This window comes from Ptychodera flava, unplaced genomic scaffold (assembly GCF_041260155.1).
Source record: "Ptychodera flava strain L36383 unplaced genomic scaffold, AS_Pfla_20210202 Scaffold_55__1_contigs__length_887147_pilon, whole genome shotgun sequence".
Classification (NCBI taxonomy): domain Eukaryota; kingdom Metazoa; phylum Hemichordata; class Enteropneusta; family Ptychoderidae; genus Ptychodera; species Ptychodera flava.
Window position 1 is genome coordinate 232,125 of NW_027248377.1, and position 20,246 is coordinate 252,370.

Sequence of the window (20,246 nt, forward strand, 5' to 3'; positions counted from 1 at the left end):
TAGATAATTTTTCTGAAATTTGGTATGACAAAGTATTCTATTCAAAGCAACCAGCTCCTAGTGTAACGCCTCGCCCGTTAATTTTTGGTCCCTCTGTTGCCCTTGCACATATGAAGAAACGTTTATGGTTTGCTACGGCATTCATTCCTGCTGTCATATACTTATGCTAAAACGGGGTCCCTTTCTGATGATGACCTCACTCTTTATTCGAAGACAAGTTCCGGAGATTTTACAAGAAAGTAGAAGGTCACGTAGGAAGGCCATGTTAACTTCCACTGGCACTCGACTCATTGCAAGCGAAACCGTCGTTGATATTACTTGTGTCATCAGCCTGAGTGACGGTTTCGCTTGCATTGAGTCGAGTGCCCGTGTTACCTTCTAGTTGATTATTTTTAGCAATTTACATATCGATTGATAACCTTCCAAGCCAGTCACGAGTTCTTTGTAGAATTATTATTGTTTATTTATTTCAGTCATATTAGGTAAGACTTTCAACACGACTGTATGATTGACTTCATTGCTTGCTCTAACATAGGATGGATTGATGTTAATAGTACTTAACTCTGAAAATGAGAAATCAACAGGTTTATTTTGTTCTTACAATCCTCTTTACTGCAGATAAATGGAATGTTTGATAGTCTTATTCTTTTTAATGTGGTAGTATTTTATTGTATGTAAGAATTGTTTAAGCAATTGATACGATTGTCTAGATCTTAATGATATATGACATTGAAATTACTTAATGTTGTCCTGTTGTCACTTTATCACTCAAGATTTCCAAATTTATGTACTTAAATTTCTTTTGAGATGGTGTTATGTTTATTTTATTGAAAAAAAGTGTGTATGTAGTTCTCAGTATTATTACAGTTTGTTTTCCTGCCTGCTATGTAGCTCTGTGACATTTATCCTAGTCATTGCATCTTTGTAGGACTTAAGACTACCAGTATAATACCACCTTTCTCATTTTTGTAAGGTTTGACTACAGTGTTTAGAAGCCAAAATCACAGGTGTTAATAAAAGATTAAAATTATCTGCTGTCAATATTATGATTTGATCTGTGTGCCCAGTGTTGCTCTGTATGAAGTTGTCAGGAATGCATTTTATTGGTGACTATGATTACAACTAGATAATTTCAACAGGTGTGCCAAAATGTGAAAAAATAGTACACTTCAGTGAACATGGTACCGTAGTTGTATAATAAACTGGAGCTGCTGTGTTTACCAAAACCTCTGTAGCAAAGATGCTGAATTATGATGCATCCGTAACAAAGCAGAATATTATGGTTCTAATGCAATTTTTTCAAAGTTTAGTACACTGAAAAGTAACTGAATGGAGACACTTTTAGAGCCCCCCTTGCCGTGAATTCTTCCCAAAGTTTGAAAATGATTGATGCCAAATGATTTTATATTCTATTATTACTTTTTACATTTGGCCAAAATTTTGTCAAACCTTTTTTTCAGTAAGCAAACCTATCTAAGTTAGGGTGGCACTTTTTATCACCAATGTTACAACGCAAAACCATAAATCATATGTGAAGAGATCCAATTGTCAGAAATATACACAATGCATTTTAATTTCTGTCCACCACATATAGCCGATATCCTGCAAGTGATGCTTATTAAGTAATACATTTGCATATCTAATGACCTTTATCTATTAGTGAAATTTAACTGGAATGGCGTAGTAAAATTTGAGGAAACAGTATGTATATTGGTGAGACCAGGTATTAGTGAAAGACATGCAGCATTATCGCCTCAGCTAATTTATGATTTGCATAATAGATTAACTTTCATTTTGGCATGTAGAATTTGAAGAATACGACCAAAGCCAATTAACTTGCTAACTAAAGTGATAATTAAATGACATGACAGTGTTAAGATTGTAATTTTTCAGGTAAACGTCTTACAGGGTATGTGTATAATTCTGTTAATTCCATGACGACATTCTACCAGATGGGTGGGAATACAAACAATTGTAGTCGGTCAAACATGGAAGCTCTTCCTTCTCATTACCGGTATTTTTTTTTTAAGTCAAGTATCATTGCCAATGTGTTAACATACAATGCAGCTAATCAGTCGGTCCATTAAAAGAAACTGGAAAACAAACAACAACTTTACTTTTCATTTAGTAAGGACAAAAGATGTTTTAATACTGACGTTGACATTGATACTGGTACTCAAATGTATAACAACGGTTACGTCAATTTAGTCAACGCTAAATAAACTTTGGAACGAAACAATATCTTTTACATATAATCAAATTCTGGCTCCACAAATCTTGACCATGTAACGTTAGTGACTACTATTCTTAGGAGTGGGCATTTTATCACAAGAATATCATAGATACTAAAAAGCTTCGGTTGGTATGCCGAGTCAGCAGAATAATTATGTATATCTTTAAAATTTCTTCCGATCAGTTTTATCCAATCAAGTAGTTTTCATACTTTTCAGCCAATGTACGATTACTTCCTGTGGTGTATTTTACATGTTGAGATACGCCTTTAAAATTGTTTATATACGCTTAATGTGAAGATTTTATGAGTATAGGTAGACTTTCGGAGGCTTTTGGACTTTAGACTTAAAACACTAGACTTTGTGGGAGAGGTTTAGACTTTTGTCAGTCTATGCGACCCATGGTCTCGACAGACTTTTCGTTGGTCCGATTTGACCTTGAATCAATAAACTTCATCCACTCAAACCATACGACATCTCTGCGTAGTAGCATCCTGTTGGTACCTCTCGTTGAGCTAATAATAACCTGAGAGAAGTTGTCAACGGTAAAGAGGCGGCGTAGTGGCAACCCGAGCAATGAAAGAAAGTTAGCATTTTCATTTCAAACACGATTGAACACGATTGGAACTAATTTGGGATAATTGGATGGTGAAGTAAGCTCGTTTTCACCTGCAAATGTAAGCTCATCTGCTTTTATTTTTAAGTTACACACTTGTTGTCATGAGTAATTTGTAATATCTCAAGATTCAGCTATATGGCACCTAACACTTTTGAGAAATTTGAAAAATATGAAGATCCAATTAATTTGGGATAATTGGATGGTGAATTAAGGTCGTTTTAACCTGCAAATGTAAGCTTATCTGCTTTTCGTTTTAAGTTACACACTTGTTTTATGAGTAATTTGTAATATTGCAACATTCAGCTATATGGCACCTAACACTTTTGAGAAATTCCAAAAAACATAAAGATCCAATTATCCCAAATTAGTTCCAACTGCGTTTTCAGCTAGTGGTCAATTTTAATACTTAAAGATTTTTTTTTTCAATTGAAACGACACATGAGGAATATTATTCGTAATATTGATTATAACAAGCTACAAACTCATGGCAATAATGTCAGAGAAGAAGTGCCGATTTTCACACACCTGCATATACTGAAACACGGGAGCATTTTCAGTTCATATCTGGTTACATTGATATATCGTTAAAATAGCACTTTTAGTATGTCCATTGCTACTATAGGGCAGAGGACGAAAGTCGGCTATCTTTGTGATGATGTCTGAGATATTTCAAATAAAGACATATATTTTCCATCAAGTTTCTTCTCTTCCTTCACCCATGGAGGACGGAAGGGAGCATTGGAGGGAGGAAGGGACCCTGTTTACTTGACCATACACTAGCTTTTGTTATCGTTAGTCTATTAACACTGCCTTATCAGCTACGTTTTCACTTTATCAGAGTGTTTAAATCAGTCGGTTAACATCTCGCTCATATCGGCAGATCGGTATGACAGGACACTTCATTAATATATCGCGAGATGATGATCGACTGATTTAATCTTCTGATACAACACAGGTCAACACAGCAACTAAGTAAAGCATGGGGGTACAAGCAAGATTGATAAAGAAAGAGGAGACTGTTGATAGGAAATACACGTCCTGATAGGAAATATCACCGATATCATCAAAAAGATACCAGACTTTCCTACTTTCCCCTATGTTTCCACCTTAAACCCTTTAAGTACCACAATTTGCATTTTCACAAGGTACCATCCACAGAATTCAACCCTGATTTATACGAAATAATACAGCGCAATCACGTGGAGTTTGGTAAACAGAAAAGGGTTTCGCACATTTTGAATACAGAGTTTTAAAACTAGGTCGCTCTTGTTAAAAAAATATTTGTTTGTATTAAGAAATATATCGCCGGTATTTAATGACGATTTGAGCTCAACTTGGCTATCACCGAGTTGCCTTTAAAAGCGTAGTTCGTCAATTAGAGTCGGTAAGTTACTCAATAAGCAGGGTTTGAATTAGAGTCTCGGTAAGTTACTCAATAAGCAGGGTTTGAATTAGAGTCTTGGTAGGTTACTCAGTAAGCAGGGTTTTATTTTGTATGTTGTGGAAAGACTATTTAAATACAGTCGAACAGTCTGATTTGCAATGCTGGCAAAACAGCTCTCACTGCAATGGATGTGACATTCTTTCCATGACCTCAATAACAACAACAAAATCACAATTTACAACGATGGGTGAAATACCAAGCACGAGAAGAAATGCCATCACATGTTCCTGTGTGTCACTAAAGATTTCCTGAAGACATACATCCATAATCTCTCAATTGTATACACCGGTAAGTCATTTCTGGCCTGAAACTGTTGGAAGTTTTAATTGTTGATATTATATTATACGTACGTTGCATACCTTTTCATCATGACTTAAGATACTCATTGATAATAACATGGAGGTAGTAGGCCTAAATCATGGCATGAGGGTAAATGTTCAACCACTGTGTGAAATATATTTACTCAATGATTAAAAACAACAGGTCAACCAGTACACTTAGTATTAGCTACCAAATATGAAGACTAGTATCCATATTCACTCAGATCAACACTAGTACCTGCATCATTACTCGTTGTTCGCAGTCGCCTGTATGGTTCTGTTGCCAATTGCGTACATTTGGAGTGCGAGATGAGTTCAAAACAGAACCACTTAATTTCAAGGTCTAATTGGGGCGCAATCATTTGAGTTTTTAGTATAATCTTAAAATCAAATGTCAATATAAAAAAAGTAACAAAGTACCCCAAAAGCAAGTTTTAGGAGACATCACTGGCACCCAGGGTCAGTTTGTAACTGAAACAATTGACGGTAGAGGGGCCCCTCTATTGTGCCCGCTCTAACTTCGGTGCTGAAACTAAGAGGGACCCGGTATACTTCATCTTCGATACCCTTAAATATACAAGTCAGCATAATAGTCAGACAAGATTTCAATCTGTGTTTTGTTTTGGAAAGCGTACGCGTGGGAAAACTAATCAATGTTAAAAATCGAGCACTACGAAGCGATAACGGTGGCTTGTAGTTGTGCCTTTCAATTTAAAATATTTAAAACAGTCGTCCAGAGATTCTAAAGACTATCCGTTGTTGTCTTTCATGTTCAGGTGCACCAGTCCACTAAATTGAACATTCCTTCATTAGTTTGCACACGAGGAATTGAGTGCATGCTACGTGATAAGAAGATGACAAAGGTTTCGTCTTTTGTATTCCAGTGAAGCTGAAGGTCAGTGTGTTCATCTGCAAACAGATGAATCTAATAAAATATAACAACACTTTTAAGTTCTGTAAATGCACCACAGAAAAGATTATACCTTTTGCTTCAGGGACATGCTCTTGTGGGCATGCTTACAAGCGCTAATCGTTCTTGATATCGCAAAAAATTGCCAACATAATATAATATAATATGATATGATATGATATGATATGATATGATATGATATGATATGATATGATATAATATAATATAATATAATATAATATAATATAATATAGGCCTAATATAAGGTTATTCACAAAATACCGGGATTTATGTCCGAGTACATCGTGCAGCGGAGGTATTGTCCGAGACGCGTATCATTATACACCTTTTTGAATCCAATTTTACCGCGAAAAAGTCAAAATTAAAGCTTTTTTGAGATGCCCGTCCCGCACTGCACTGAGCGATCGCGATCAAACTGAGAACGCGTTCAGCGCGTCCAGTCTGCGTCCGCTATGCGCACAGTGCGAAATTTCAAATTCGCGCAGCGCAGTGTACGTTATAGAAATTGTAGGTCAGCAGCATAATTTCACTGAAAATCACGGGTTTTTGATTCACCAACTAACGTTGTGATGTAGTGAATGTTTAGAAGTATATTTTTGTTAAATCTCTCCTTTTTCCACTAGCTTACAGTAACATCAAATGTTACTGTACTCCGCGCCAAAGTTATTGGACTCCGCGTCCTATGATACCGAAACTTACTGTACGACGCAGGTGTATAATAAGATATAATATAATATAATGTATTGATTTAAAAAAAAACCAAGATAATGCGTCACAACAAAAAAACAAAACACTTTCAACGTCTTTACACTTCCAGTTTGAGCATCCATTCACACTTTCATCACTAATGTCATACAAATAGGCTCTGGAAAAGGGAGTTGGTCCCCATGATCATGATCGTTGGTTTCGTCCCAGAAAGCTTTGCTCCTCCCTCCGTCATCAAATCTCCTAAACGGAGATGTTTAATTTACATCAACTTTTTATTTAGAAAAGCAACTAATGAGAGTCCTCAATATAATTCACATTCTTGTCACACCCGGTACCTGCCAGGGAAAGGACGATTAGAAACTTCACGATGTTAGCCTACGTGACTCCCCCCTCAAATGATACGTCGACTAAAAGTGATTTAATCTGTAGTCGATGAAATTGCCAAGATTTGGCTGATAAGCGCCTAAATTGTCGAAGATGTATAGTGACACATGTGACACAAGGTACGTCCAGGATTGTTTTTTTCCCCTGTAAAATACTAGCGGTAATCCCATTTGGAGGATCCTTTGTCTTACAATGTACCTCAGCTGTAAATTAAGGCGCGCGTTGAAGTTAAGATAATTCATTCGGCTTAATGATCCGATTGTGACATTGATATAGAGCTCAATATTTTCCTTTTTGCTGCATAAACAGTACATCCTCTTATTGCCAAAATCACACAAATGTATACCGAATACATCTTCCAGCCGACTGATTTATGGGACATGATAAACAAACACTCAGCCACGTGGTTACCGTATTTCGTGGTAACCACACCAGTATAAGATGCTTTGTTGAGGTCCATTTGCTCGTCTTTCCTCGTCTTTTGGCCTACATGAATTGGAAGAAACTCAAAGTGGTTGGGATCAGGTTTCGTTTGGGTAGCTTTACTTTCGAATGTTACAAGTATCATTATTGCAACGTAACGTTTCTGTAAACCAGGGTCAAACTTGGATGAATGGCTACACACAGAGAGTTTACGAATTCGAAGACTGTAAACTAATCTTCTGCAAACCGCTCATCGGATAGCAATTACTGATATTCCTGTGGCTGACCATGCAAAACCTTGATCAAATTGGAATGTGAATATGTAAAATGTAAAAGGACTATTTTTTGTCATTTTTGGTGGATATTTCTCAGAAATCACTAGTCTTGTATGGCTTTCTACGGGTGGTAAAGCTTATTCAAATTTACATGAAATCGAAAAGATCGTATTTTCAGACACTTTTGCCATTCTCTACAAATAGCTCCCATCCTATAGCTTTGAACCGCCTCCAAAAACCACCGTCTTCCTACGCCTTTTCGTTTCACATTTGTAGCTACTTGGTCACAAACCGTTTCACCTTAAAACGAAATCGTCCGAAATTCTAGCAGTAACTTGAGCTGTGAACGACCCCCCCTGAATTGATGCGATGATACAATTTTTCTATTTTTTAAATTCTGTCATTTGTTTTGGAAGGTCTGAGGATGATATTGTTGAACATATCGGTAAAGGAAAATAGAAATGTCCTCAATGTGATGCGGGCAATGCCAAGAACCACGTATATTTTCAGCAATGATCAGTCAGCTAGAATGTTATTAGTAGTAAAAGGTATTCTCATATAGAAATATAGAATTCCTATCTTAATTTGAAGAAAATAAAAATTTCGAGAGGAATTCGGAAGGTTTTTGATATTGCCCACCTTGATTGTGCTCCTACTTTCAGTCTTTCCGCTGCGATTGGATAAAAATGTGTCTCCTGGATAAATATCTCCCGCTTTAGCCTTTTTTCCGATCCATTTTCCCAACTTAGCCAACTGGAAAAAAACACAACGCCCCTACTGAAAAACTTCCACATTGCCAGCTTTCCATTACATAAAATTTCCACTGCACTTTCCCTGCACAATGTTTTACCCTCCATATCGTATCACTAAATTAAAGTTCCTCATTGTAGGGGAGTCAACGGACTCGGAATTGAAGGTAAAGTTTGAAATGCAGAAATTGACCCTCCCTTCGAGTGTAGTTGTGGTTTTCTGACGAGCTTTCTCTCTTTTAGGTATTGTTGACATCGACTTTTCACGCCGCCACCACATAAAAAGACCCGTCAGAAAACCATCGCCACAGCTAGAGAACCACAAATCTACGTTAGGGAACCACCCATCCGTGAGTAGTACAGTATCAGCCTATATTCCATTGGTTTGCATATGCACAATTGGAGAAATGCTGGAAAACATCCTTGTAATATCGTCATTTTTCTTGAAACGGGTAACAAAAAAAACGATGAATGAGAAGTTATTTTGAAAAATCATATTCAAACAATGACGTTTTCGTACTAGATTTTAAGACAAAATGGCATGATATTCCATTCTGTCCGAAAAACCTTTGAAAACGTGTTGACTTTTGAAAAAAATTTCCTTTGCTTTTAAAATACATCATGACTGATCTACACCACTCTTAAAAGTAATTTAAAAAAGGAATATTTAGAACTCTGCGCTGCAGGAAATAACAATGCTTCAGTCACAATCAGCTCCCTACATTGAGAACCGAAATTTGTTATATATCATGAGAAGTAAACAAAATCAAAAGGTGTGGGCATATTGCTATACGGTTTAACAGTATGGGTGATTATAATGGCTTGTTTTCTTTGTTAATTTTTTTCAGCTAGCTCTTCTGTAACTTTTTATTTGCATTTACAGTGCCCAGTGTAATTTGCTGCTCTTGTTGTTTTTAGTGAATCCCCGCTTTAAAAGGGTTGCAATAAATAAATAAATACATAAATAAATAAATAAATAAATAAATAAATAAATAAATAAATAAATAAATAAATAAATAAATAAATACGTTGTATCTCAAAAGGTAACATAACATATGTCTTTCTAGCTCTGCGTGGCAGGGCTGTGTGTTACCGACTAGCGGCTACAGAGGGGCGCATAGCGATGACACACTACCACACAGAGCTAATTTCCGAGGCTTTATACTCTACTTGCTGTACCCAACAACATATGCGATAGTAAAAAATAACAATATTTTAATTTTGTGCACTTCACCAACCTTTCTCGCCCCGCTTTAAGGAGGCCTACTCTTGCCCGATGAGAAACTGCTCGCAAACTTTTTTTTTTCACCGAACAGCTTTGTCGGATCAGCTAGCAGTTCAATGCCTACAGTAGCTCGAGGTTTTGCCTGGGTATTTGGGTCGGACGGGGGTCTGGTTTGGCGTCCGACCCAAATACCCTGGGGCAAAACCTCGAGCTACTGTACCGCAGCTATTCAATGCCTTGTGTGCAGTTGCTGACTGTTGTGTAACAAGGGTCACCCAAGGTCATGCCTTTCGCTCGCTACGATTCCGTAGCCCATAACTTCGTTACCCCGTCAAATTTGTGGGCTACGGGCTGCAGTAGACCGTCGCTTAGGCCTACTCGATGCACAGTCATCTGTGGTCGGTCTATTTCGCTCGGCGTCTATGCCTTCTCAGGCATATGTACACATGTCTATGGGGCATAGACACCAAGCGGAATAGACCGACCACAGGTGACTGTGCTCGATGTGTGAGTGGACATCAGCTTTGTGTGTGGCTATGCCGCCTGATGCACCGCCTCCCCAGAATCCCACCACACAGCCTCTTCGGGAAAACTCATGGTTATGCATTGCGATATTTTCGAACTTCACAGTAGAACTATTACCGCTTCTACTGCCAATGCTTGAACAAAAATGACATTTACATGACAGAACTGCAATATCTTGCTTTCAAACTTGACGAATCGCTTACTAAAAATGTTATGAACCTTTTTCTTGAACAGACTCAGGTCATGACCCCGAACTTCGTGGAATTGAGTTCCCGGAAGCACTGCACCAGTGCACTCGGAGCAGCCATTGCATGACAAATATTTCATTGTATCTAGCCGGTGAGTAAGTTCCCATGACCCACTTAGCGGCGGAAAGTGAACGATTACTGTGCTCTTTGGTGGACTAATTTCTGATTTAGTCAGTCTAAGCTGTGACAGATTGAACCGGGGCTATAACACCAGCCTCAGTGAGTCAGTGCAGTGCAGTGTGACTCTATCTCTTGCAGAATGCCGGGGGCTCAATCATTCCATAGCCACCACAGGCTCTTGACTCAATGCAGGCGAACCGCTAGCCGTCACTGATGCAATTTTTGCATCAGTGACGGCTAGCGGTTCGCCTGCATTGAGTCAAGAGCCTGTGATAGCCACAGTGCCGTGGGGTTAAAAACCGGGCTAAATCTATCTCGAAATACATGTTGGTTTTTGATGACGCAAGTTTTCAGTTACTATGAGTTAGCTTAGCATCTCCAGATGTACAAATATGGTTTGCACACGGGTCCTACTAATTACTGCCCGTGACTGCCCGTAGCTGCCCGAGGACTGCCCAGAACTGCCCAAGGACTGCCCGAGGAGCAAGTAGGCCAAATTTCGCCAATTAACACTATATTAAAGCCAATAGCTTGAACTTATATTATGCCTGGCTAACCAAAAATATCATTGATTTAGTGTTTTCTTTAGCGGCTTTAGAACCCGAAAGACGCGGGCTTTCGACAAGAAAGACGTCCCCATCTTGATTGTGAGATCATACCATTCAGTGCAAGGGGTGGTAGGCTATCAAGCTGTACGCACTCGGCGAGGTTATTGTACCATCTCTCGGACTAAATGGTATGATCTCACTATCAAGCTGGCGGATGTAGTTCGAGCCGGGACGTCTTCAGAGTTCTAAAACCGCCGGAGAAAACATCAGAATAACGCCAAATCAATGATATTTTTGGTTGGCTGGACATGATATAAACTGAACCTATTGGCCTAGTGTTAAAATTGGCGAAATTTGGCTCACTTTTTCCTCGGGCAGTGCTCGGGCAGTTCTCGGGCAGTCCTCAGGCAGCTACGGGCAGTCACGGGCAGTAATTAGTAGGACCGTTTGCACACCGTGATGGGGGGACTTTGGTAGGGTGACCGGACGAGAGGCCCTCCTATTCCCTACAATGGGGGCTGACACAAGTTTTCTGAGAGTGAATTCTCGAAATCAAAGGCATAAAGGGGGACCCAGGTAGTGATAAATTGTACAAATTCACCTTAAGTATGCAACAGTTGTGCACATTTATGTCTATGAACAAGGTAATGACAGTGTTTCCCCTGGGTTCCAAATATTGTAGCAAATTTGGCTAGAAGCCCTAAAAAATTATTCGCCAAACCAGATATTCAATTAGCCAAGCCGATACCACTGATCACAAATGACGTCATTTCTTTCTCATTAATATGCAAAAATAAATATTTGTCTGCATTTTCCGTAAGAATGACGGAAATAAACCCTGTTAGTGCTACTATGGATACTAAAAGTAACACCAATTTATGGTTCAGATTACAAGGTGCCATCATCAGCCACACATACAACATAAAATTTGTCCGAATTCCAAGCGACACTTGTCCAAAATAATAGGCGTATGCAACGGTACCTATGCAACTATATTCAGTAACAAACCTGAAATCGCTATCGTGCGATACTGTACATATCGCTACAGACAACGGCACGAAACCTGGTTCAGCATACTAGTTTTTTCAAACGAATCAGATATCCATTCTCGTAGCAGTTCGAAAGTAAAATACTCTCAGACTTGAGAAATATGTGCATTTTTTAGACTTCCAATACATTTGCTTTACGCTTGAAGTTTAGCAAGCGAAGCTCGGACAGCGCACAGCCTGTCAATGGCGCTTGGGTCAGGGGTCATCATCAAAGACGTCAGTGTGTATTCACAGCCAGCTTGAATCATGCCATGGATCGCGGAAATCACGGATCATAAATCCAAATGTTCACGTCTATTATGTAAACAGAACCGTAAAATATCAAATACCCTTTTGATATGGAGAAACATCTTTTTGTTTCACTGACGATCAAGTTAAATTCTCAAATATCGCGACAAGACTTGTGTATTTATTTGCACGAAGTGAACGCGGAACTAGGCAGACTCGGCGGAGGAGTGAGCGCTTCTCTGAAAGTCTGTATACGATGTCACGTCACAATACACCACGGTCCGTGATACACTGAAAATTGTCGCGAATTTGATATTAAGGAAGCCAATTCACACAAGTTTCTAACGCCAGTAAAGGTATTTTCTTGTTGGCAGCAATACACCACGAACATTTTCGCTATTCGGGAGTGCCTAGCTGTGATATCGCAGCGGTACTTGTGGCGTATATCGAACGCGATCGGGTCATTGAGGTCATCGCGGTGACCTCAATGACCCGATCGCGTTCGATACACGCCACAAGTACCGCTGTGATATCACAGCTAGGGAGTGCCTTACTCGCTCTACGTTCTAAAAAATTGTCATGCGTATGCTTTTGACCATGCATGCCGCTACCTTCCTTTCCAAATTCACGGTCGACTTCCTACATTGATCATAATTTTTCTTTCCATTTCATAGCTTTACTTGCACTTAAAATGTGTGTTGTAGGGGTGGTTCCCCCATATTGGTGGAGCAGCCAAAGTCAAAAGGAAAGTTTGCCGTTTTGCTTAGTTTCGTGACCGTCACTACGATCCTTCAATTATATTCAGTGTTGATGATGACATAGCTGTCACTGCACGGAGTTATCTGTAGGCACACATTGCGCGTAGTCAAACCCAAAACTTCGCAACATTTTAGTCAACTAGTCATGATATACATGCGGTACTATTGATTTGTGAGTTATTTCGTTACAATTTTATTCATACTGTATGTGTTACAAATAGGATCTCCTGACGCATAAGGTCGGGGATGCACAGAGATGCGTATAAAGTAGTACGTCTCAAGTTGAATGCAGGACACGTGCGCGCGGACAAAGTGATGACGTCATAGTGCAATTTTCGATTTGCAAGTTTTGGCTAACTTTTGCCAAAATCTTCTCGCCAAACGCTACTTTTTTCTTGCATTTGCGATTTGGCGAGCGGGCAGCGGAAACACTGAATGACGTGAAAATCTTGAAGTTTATGAACACATTTTGTCAACAAACGTCGACGGGACGCCATCTTACAAGTCGTCTACTCGCACGCGAATGGTCACGATGAGAGATCGCGTGAACGGAAACACTTGTATTTCACAGTGAATGTTGTGAAGACTAGGAAGTCAAGATGAGTGCAAAAATTTCCTAAAAAGCTCTTTTTTCTTCCGAGAAACTGTTGACGAAATTTTTACTTTGAAACGGCTATGACTTTTGGCATCATTTTCCAGGAGGGAAGGAATGGCCATGCGGGCAAATTGTACCTTACATATTTTTCTACTTGTTTATGCTCTAAAATAGCTCAGCTATGCAGCGCAAATTAGTGCCCACGGTTTTTCCAAAGCACGAAGTAAAGTTCGCAATAGTGCCGTACTTGAACAACGTGCTTTTTCACGGTGCGCACCTGTCTCTGACCAGAAGCAATGGCTTGTATCCATGATACTGTAAACACAAAGGTCAGTGTGAGGACAATCTTCCATTTTCTTTCACTGGGACTCATCAACCCATTCAATATTCTCACAGAAATAATTTGGAAACTATCAATGCACCTTTCACCAGACTCATTATTGTACAGTTAGTCATCTTTGAGCCATTTTAACAATATTTGATCCTATTTTTGGTCATATTGTCTCATTATTCCTCATTACAATATTCTCAAGGAAAGAATTTGCAAACTTTGATTTTCCAGAGGCTGCCAAATTGTGATCATGCTATTAGCCAATTATTTTTTTCAGATTTGGACTTTGTACCACACGTTCAACAGGTGCCATCAAGATTCTGGCAAAAAATTTCAGTTTTAAAAATCGTCCGGTCACCCTAACTTTGGTTTGCAGAACTCCACAGTTCAACTCGGTATTGTCTCAAGGCTATCCCTGAGAAACACAGGGAAGTTATATTCAGTGGCCGGGGGTGCAGGGGGTGTCATGCTTTTTTTGACTCGGTGATCGGGGGTGGAGGGTGGGGGGATGGTGTCACCACGCTGTTGAAATGCTCGATGGGGAGGGGATCCGAGTGTGTTTTCGAATTACAACACATGGTCATACTTGCCTAAATTATATTGTACCAGCCATGAATTTCATCATTATTAAATTGCATTTTTCGGCGCGACCTTTGGGTGTGTAACCGTTTCATATGTCAGTTACATATTTTCGGCACACCCTTCGGGTGCGTAACTTAAATACATCAGACTTATATTGTTTACCGCGACCTTTGGGTGCATATCTACGGTATATATCAGAAATATCTGGATGTTTCTTAAACTTATATGCACGTCGATTTGTTTTATGATGCGATGCAATATGGCCGCACGGCAGTGATTTTGTTACAATTTTTTCATGTACGGAGCCATAACTCAGGTACATCTCAACCGATTTTATTGTAAGTTGGTACAAGGACATCAACCTATGTCATACATGTGCACGTCAATTTGTTTTGCGATATGATCAAATATGGCCACATGGCGGCCATTTTGTTACAATTTTTTCATGTCCTGAGCCATAACTCAGGCACATTTCGACCGATTTTATTCAAAGTTGGTACAAGGACATTGACGTATGTCATACATATGCACGTGGATTTATTTCACGATACGATTCAATATGGCTGCTTGGCGGCCATTTTGTTATGATTTTTTCATGTCCGGAGCCATAACTCAGACATATATCAACTGATTTCATTCTAAGTTGGTAAAAGGACATTGCTTTATGTCATACATATATATACATATACATATGTATGTGCGATTTGTTGGTTTCACAATCTGATGCAATATGGCTACCTGGTAGCCATTTTGTTATGATTCTTTTCATAACTCAGACATTTATCAACCGATTTTATTCAAAGTTGGTACAAGGACATTGACCTATATCATAAGTATGCATGTCTATTGGTTTCACAATCCAATGCAAAATGGCTGCCTGGTGGCCATTTTGATACGTTTTTTCATGTACAGAGCCATAACTCAGACATATTTGCACCAATATTATTCAAAGTTGGTACAAGGACATTGACCTATGTCATACACGTTCACATCAGTTTGTTTCACAACATGTAGCAGTATCATGTCAATCTTGAATTTTCGCAATTACGCTGATATGTCAAAAAATGCTGCATCAAATTTCATGAAATTTGGCACAGATGTTAAGGTCACATTGCTTTAACAGTGAATGAAGACATTTATCAGTATAGTTACTAATTGACTTGTTGAATGACCTTTTGTCATTAGGATGGCGGCCTACATTGGTTTTATGTTTTCACCGCCATGGAACTCATTTTCGGCCATTAAGCCCCATTTGTATCACAGTATTTTTAATCACAGACCTAATTAATGAAGAGAACCCTATCCTCTCTGAGGGCTTCTAAAAAAATAAAGTAACAAGTGGGGACTGTGTCATCAACAATGACTTGTACAAATGTGCTGTTATTCATATTTTTGAGGCGCTGTTGTAATTTGTACCAAAGTCTCAGGCAGCTACCCTAATACTTCATCATTGTCAATGGTATCTTGTTTTGATGCAAATAAATATTTGCATATTAGCAAGCAATACTCATTCACACAATATTGAATTAACAAAATATCAAATTTTCATCAACAGAGGTCAATTGTAGGAGTGTCCACTACACGTGCCTGGAGGAATTATGTGACTTGTATTTGTCCTACACACATGCAAAGATGAAGACAACTTTATATATAGATAAATTATCATGGCAGAAGCTATAGACTTTGATGATGATATTCGTCCATTAAATGAGCTCTTCTTTTACTTGAGTAGACAATTGACTGCGGGAGATATTGATTCTATGAAAGCCTTGCTGAGGGGAAACAACTTGAAAAGGAAGATGCGGCAAAGGTGGAGACTGCCATGGAATTATTTAATTACTTGGAAGACAGGGGACACATAGATGATGACAATTTGAAACTGCTTGTGGTATTGTTTGAAAAAATTGGTAGAATACCTCTTAAGGAAAAGGTGGTCAAGTTCCTACAAGAAAGCAATAAACGGAAAGCAGGTAATTTCTCAAATAAACATTACTGTGTTTGAAAACTTTGCATTTCTCACACTACAAAATTGTCTTCCATCCATTGATAAAATTTGTGACTTTGTGATGACAATCCGTCAGTTTATGTTACTACCTTGATAATGCATACTTGCCATACTGGTAATTGCATGGAAAGAAGTGTGAAAGTACTGCTTGTACAAATTCACTTGAAGTTAATGATGGTGATCTGGGCAAGGCTTAGAGACAGAGTTCAAATTAGTTGAATTTGAATAAAATTTTGTGCAAAAACGGAAATCAGTATATCAAAGAATGATTTTCCCTGTATACCAGTGGATTATACATGTATGTACCATTTGTATAGCAATGAAGAGAAATAGACTGTGAAATGTGAACTGATCCTAGCACAAATACCTGTATATCATCAATACATCATACCTGTAATTAGACTTTACAAATCTTAGAAATGGCAAGTGAGAGTACTTGGTAATGGATATAAGTCCTCTCTTGGGAAAATTGCTAGCGCTAAAAAGGCAAAAATTTCCTCAGAGAGGTCACATATGCACTACTAAAATCCAAGTACATTGTTCTATAATTACTATTTTACAAAAAATAGAAGAAATTACAGTAATTTTTAAAAGTGAAACAGGATATGTCATGCAAGTTCAGGGCTCTACATGTACATTCAACAATATTCTAGAACATGTCTTCCTGAAAGTTATAATGCTTTGTGCAAATACCCTACTGCTCACTGTCACAGACATATAGTTCTGTCTTTGAAAGGACTCTGTCATTTCCCTATATCAATCAATGCTTTGACTTGAAGCTCTTCATCAGTAACTTCAGTGGGCTATTTAAGTGTAATCAAAATGTACTAGAATGTTACGTGTTACGCTGTTGAATTTCTTGGAATGTCAAAATCAACAATCGTTTACAGACACTTTAACCCCTTGACTACCTATGGCGCCAGATATATCCGGCGCCATATTGAATTACCATATACCTTGAGCGCCGGAAATATCCGGCACAGTTAAATAGGCGTATTTGCTTCGTTTTTGTCGCTAAAAATCCCGTAATTTCGGCGTCGGCACGCAGCGCGACTAAGATTGATGTATTCCGATCTGGCCTGAATGTGATTGCGCCCCCGTACGTCCGAGTATGGCCAAAATCCGGAAGCAAATGTCGTGACCCATGACCTCGACCCTGAAAGGTCAGGCTGATCACAGAAGCGTCGCGCTGATTGTTTACAGTTTTCAGAAGTACGGACGATCGCGAAGATTGCTGTTAATAGAACATATTTACATATAAATCATTTGTTTTCAATAAATAAACATTTCAATTCATTAAAAAAAACAAATGATTTATATGTAAATATGTTCTATTAACAGCAATATTCGTGAATGAAACGAGAGGAAATACAATTTTTTACTATAAGCCAGTGAAATTTTATAGCAGCCATATTATCAATATGACTGGTCACATGACTGGTCATGTGTTTGGTCATGTGATATGTTGTTCCCTAAAATGTATTTTCAAATATTGTGAATTATTTTTTGATAAATCATAACCATTTTAGATGCATGTTTCTGCAAGGAAGACATAAAGCAGGTGTTTACAAATATAAAATGTGTTGATTTTCAAATACAGAATCATGTCAGATGCTGATGTTTGTGGTTCATTTACTCTGCCTTTTGTGAGAAAAATCTCAAATAGGTACATCTATAAATAAAGTAAAGGGTAGTTATTATTACATGTTATTATTATATATAAAGACAATGCCATAAAATTGCAACATGTATTCAAAACACGTCCTGATGCTTCAAATATTCATATTCTTTGCCAACTCTGGTCACATGATGTGTCATGTGATCAGTCACGTGAACTGGAAATACAAAACTTATGTATGAAAAAGTGGGAAATTTCATGCTGATTTAGAAAATATATGGTTTATTGGTACTTACTTAATTTTTACTCTAAGCAGTGTTCATGCAATGACCACACCTAAGATTTTATCAATATTTACATAAGGGGCCTGGTATATAGGAATACATTGGCCTTGGTAGTCAAGTCAGATAGGACATCTTTTCCATCCCACAGCCAATCACATGCTTAGATTTTCAGCTTTGGTTTTGTTAATTATCATCCGTGGCCAAAGCTTACTTGTTCAGAATGCTAGCCTTGTAATCAAATTACCTATCAACAAGTTGGGACTGTGTCATCAAAGATGACTTGTTTAACCAGGAACTAATTTATTGTTTATTTAATTTAAAAAAAATATGATTATGATATAACAAAAGACACAAAATCCATGCATGCATACTGTGTTCATACACTGTTTCTCTTGTAGGGCAATTTCAATCCACTGCTATCAAAGACATATGTTTTCACATCTCCTTGTCTTTAGAGTTACAGATTAGGAACATCAGAAGATGTAATAATGTTTCCTTTTTACTTTCAGGTGACCTATCAATATTTACCAGAATCAAGGATGGGAAACCACAAGAGCCACAATCCATACAGGAAGATGAATTCTTTGATTTCATTGCTAAAATAATCTATTGTAAGGCTGACTTACGTAAGAGAGGTGCTTTCAGAAAGATAGAAAACATCTGAAGAAGATAGCTGTTCTTAGAAAACAGTTCAAATGCTCATCGATAGAGTGTGTAGTCCTTTGTGAGAAAATAGACGCCCTTGAAACACTGTGGTCTCAGTACAAGAGTGGTGTGCTACAAGCAGTGTTCCAGAAAGCCATCATCACTGATGAACTGTTGAAGAGTCTTCATGCTGAATACATCACAATGGAAGTGACAATCTCAGAAGAGGAGTACAGGAAATGTAGAGACGAATTGAGAGTCAAGGAGGGTAAGTTTGTGCTGTGTAAATTATTAATATCAATAAATCAGGTCTGATCAGCGAAATATCTGATAGCCATTATCAAGTGAATTCAATAGTGATGTCTACGGTGTCTTGAAATTTTATTTCTACACAATGTAATAATGGGTATAGAGAATGTAATTTAAATTGTTTGTTAAGTATCGCAGTCACATGCAGTGCTTAAACTACTTAGTTACAGTGATTTTATATATCTTTCATTATAGTCATGGAATATTTTGTCTTATCAGTTAACTTTACTTTCAACTTTACCATGTGAAGTACAGAATATGGATGTAGCCAGGAGTAAATCATAAAAATCAATAATAATCTCTGCTGCAGTCAAGTCTCTAGAGATATTGGTTCCATGTATGTGAATGACATACAGCATGACCTGCTAGTCATTGAAGAAGGGAGTTAATTGTATCCAAATTGAATGCATACCAGCATTCACAGAGGCTATTGGTGTTCTATACAGCACATGCTTCTGAAATTAAAAACAGTTTGTCCATAGTTTTAGCATCAGAAACAGTGAAAGCACATTTAAAGTTCATAGTGTCATTGAATGCTATTCAAAGCACAGGAATCGTACAGGGATATGTTGCACACTTATGTTGGTACATGCAATATATCAAAGGTGTGAGACTGGTGTCAAAGTGCCAATGGCTACTGCCTTGTTTGGAATGACAAACACTACATGTAGTTTCCTCCATGTTATGCAGTCAGTTTTCCACTCATTACCTTTGAAGTTAGTCTATCACATTGGATAGGTTTCTATCACAATGGATAAGTTTTAATATCTTCTATGCAATAAGTGCATTGACAAAAACATGCACAGTCACTGATGAAACTGTATGCAGCAAGTTAAAGTTGCAATATGGATCAGAATTGACCTTCATATTTCGAAGATTTAACTTTATAGAAAAATCCACAACAATTTCATTTGCAGATTCGACCATTAACAGGAACACGGGGATGACTGTAATTTGAGTAAATTGATTTAATTACCGAATAAATTGCTGTTTTGGTACGTACTGTTTGCGAGAGTAAAGCACAGAATTTGAAACGTCATTTTTGTATTTGAATATGTACGCATGCGTATTTGACGCATGGTAACGGTTTAT

The 20,246-nt window shown here is 38.1% G+C and overlaps 1 long non-coding RNA gene across 1 annotated transcript; it reads left to right on the forward strand.

The window, feature by feature from the left end:
* Positions 1–10,102: 10,102 nt before the first annotated feature.
* On the forward strand, positions 10,103–19,107 carry LOC139128486 (uncharacterized). The gene is made up of 3 exons (XR_011551315.1): positions 10,103–10,173; positions 15,849–16,263; positions 18,710–19,107. It is a non-coding gene; the product is annotated as an uncharacterized lncRNA (long non-coding RNA).
* Positions 19,108–20,246: the final 1,139 nt, after the last annotated feature.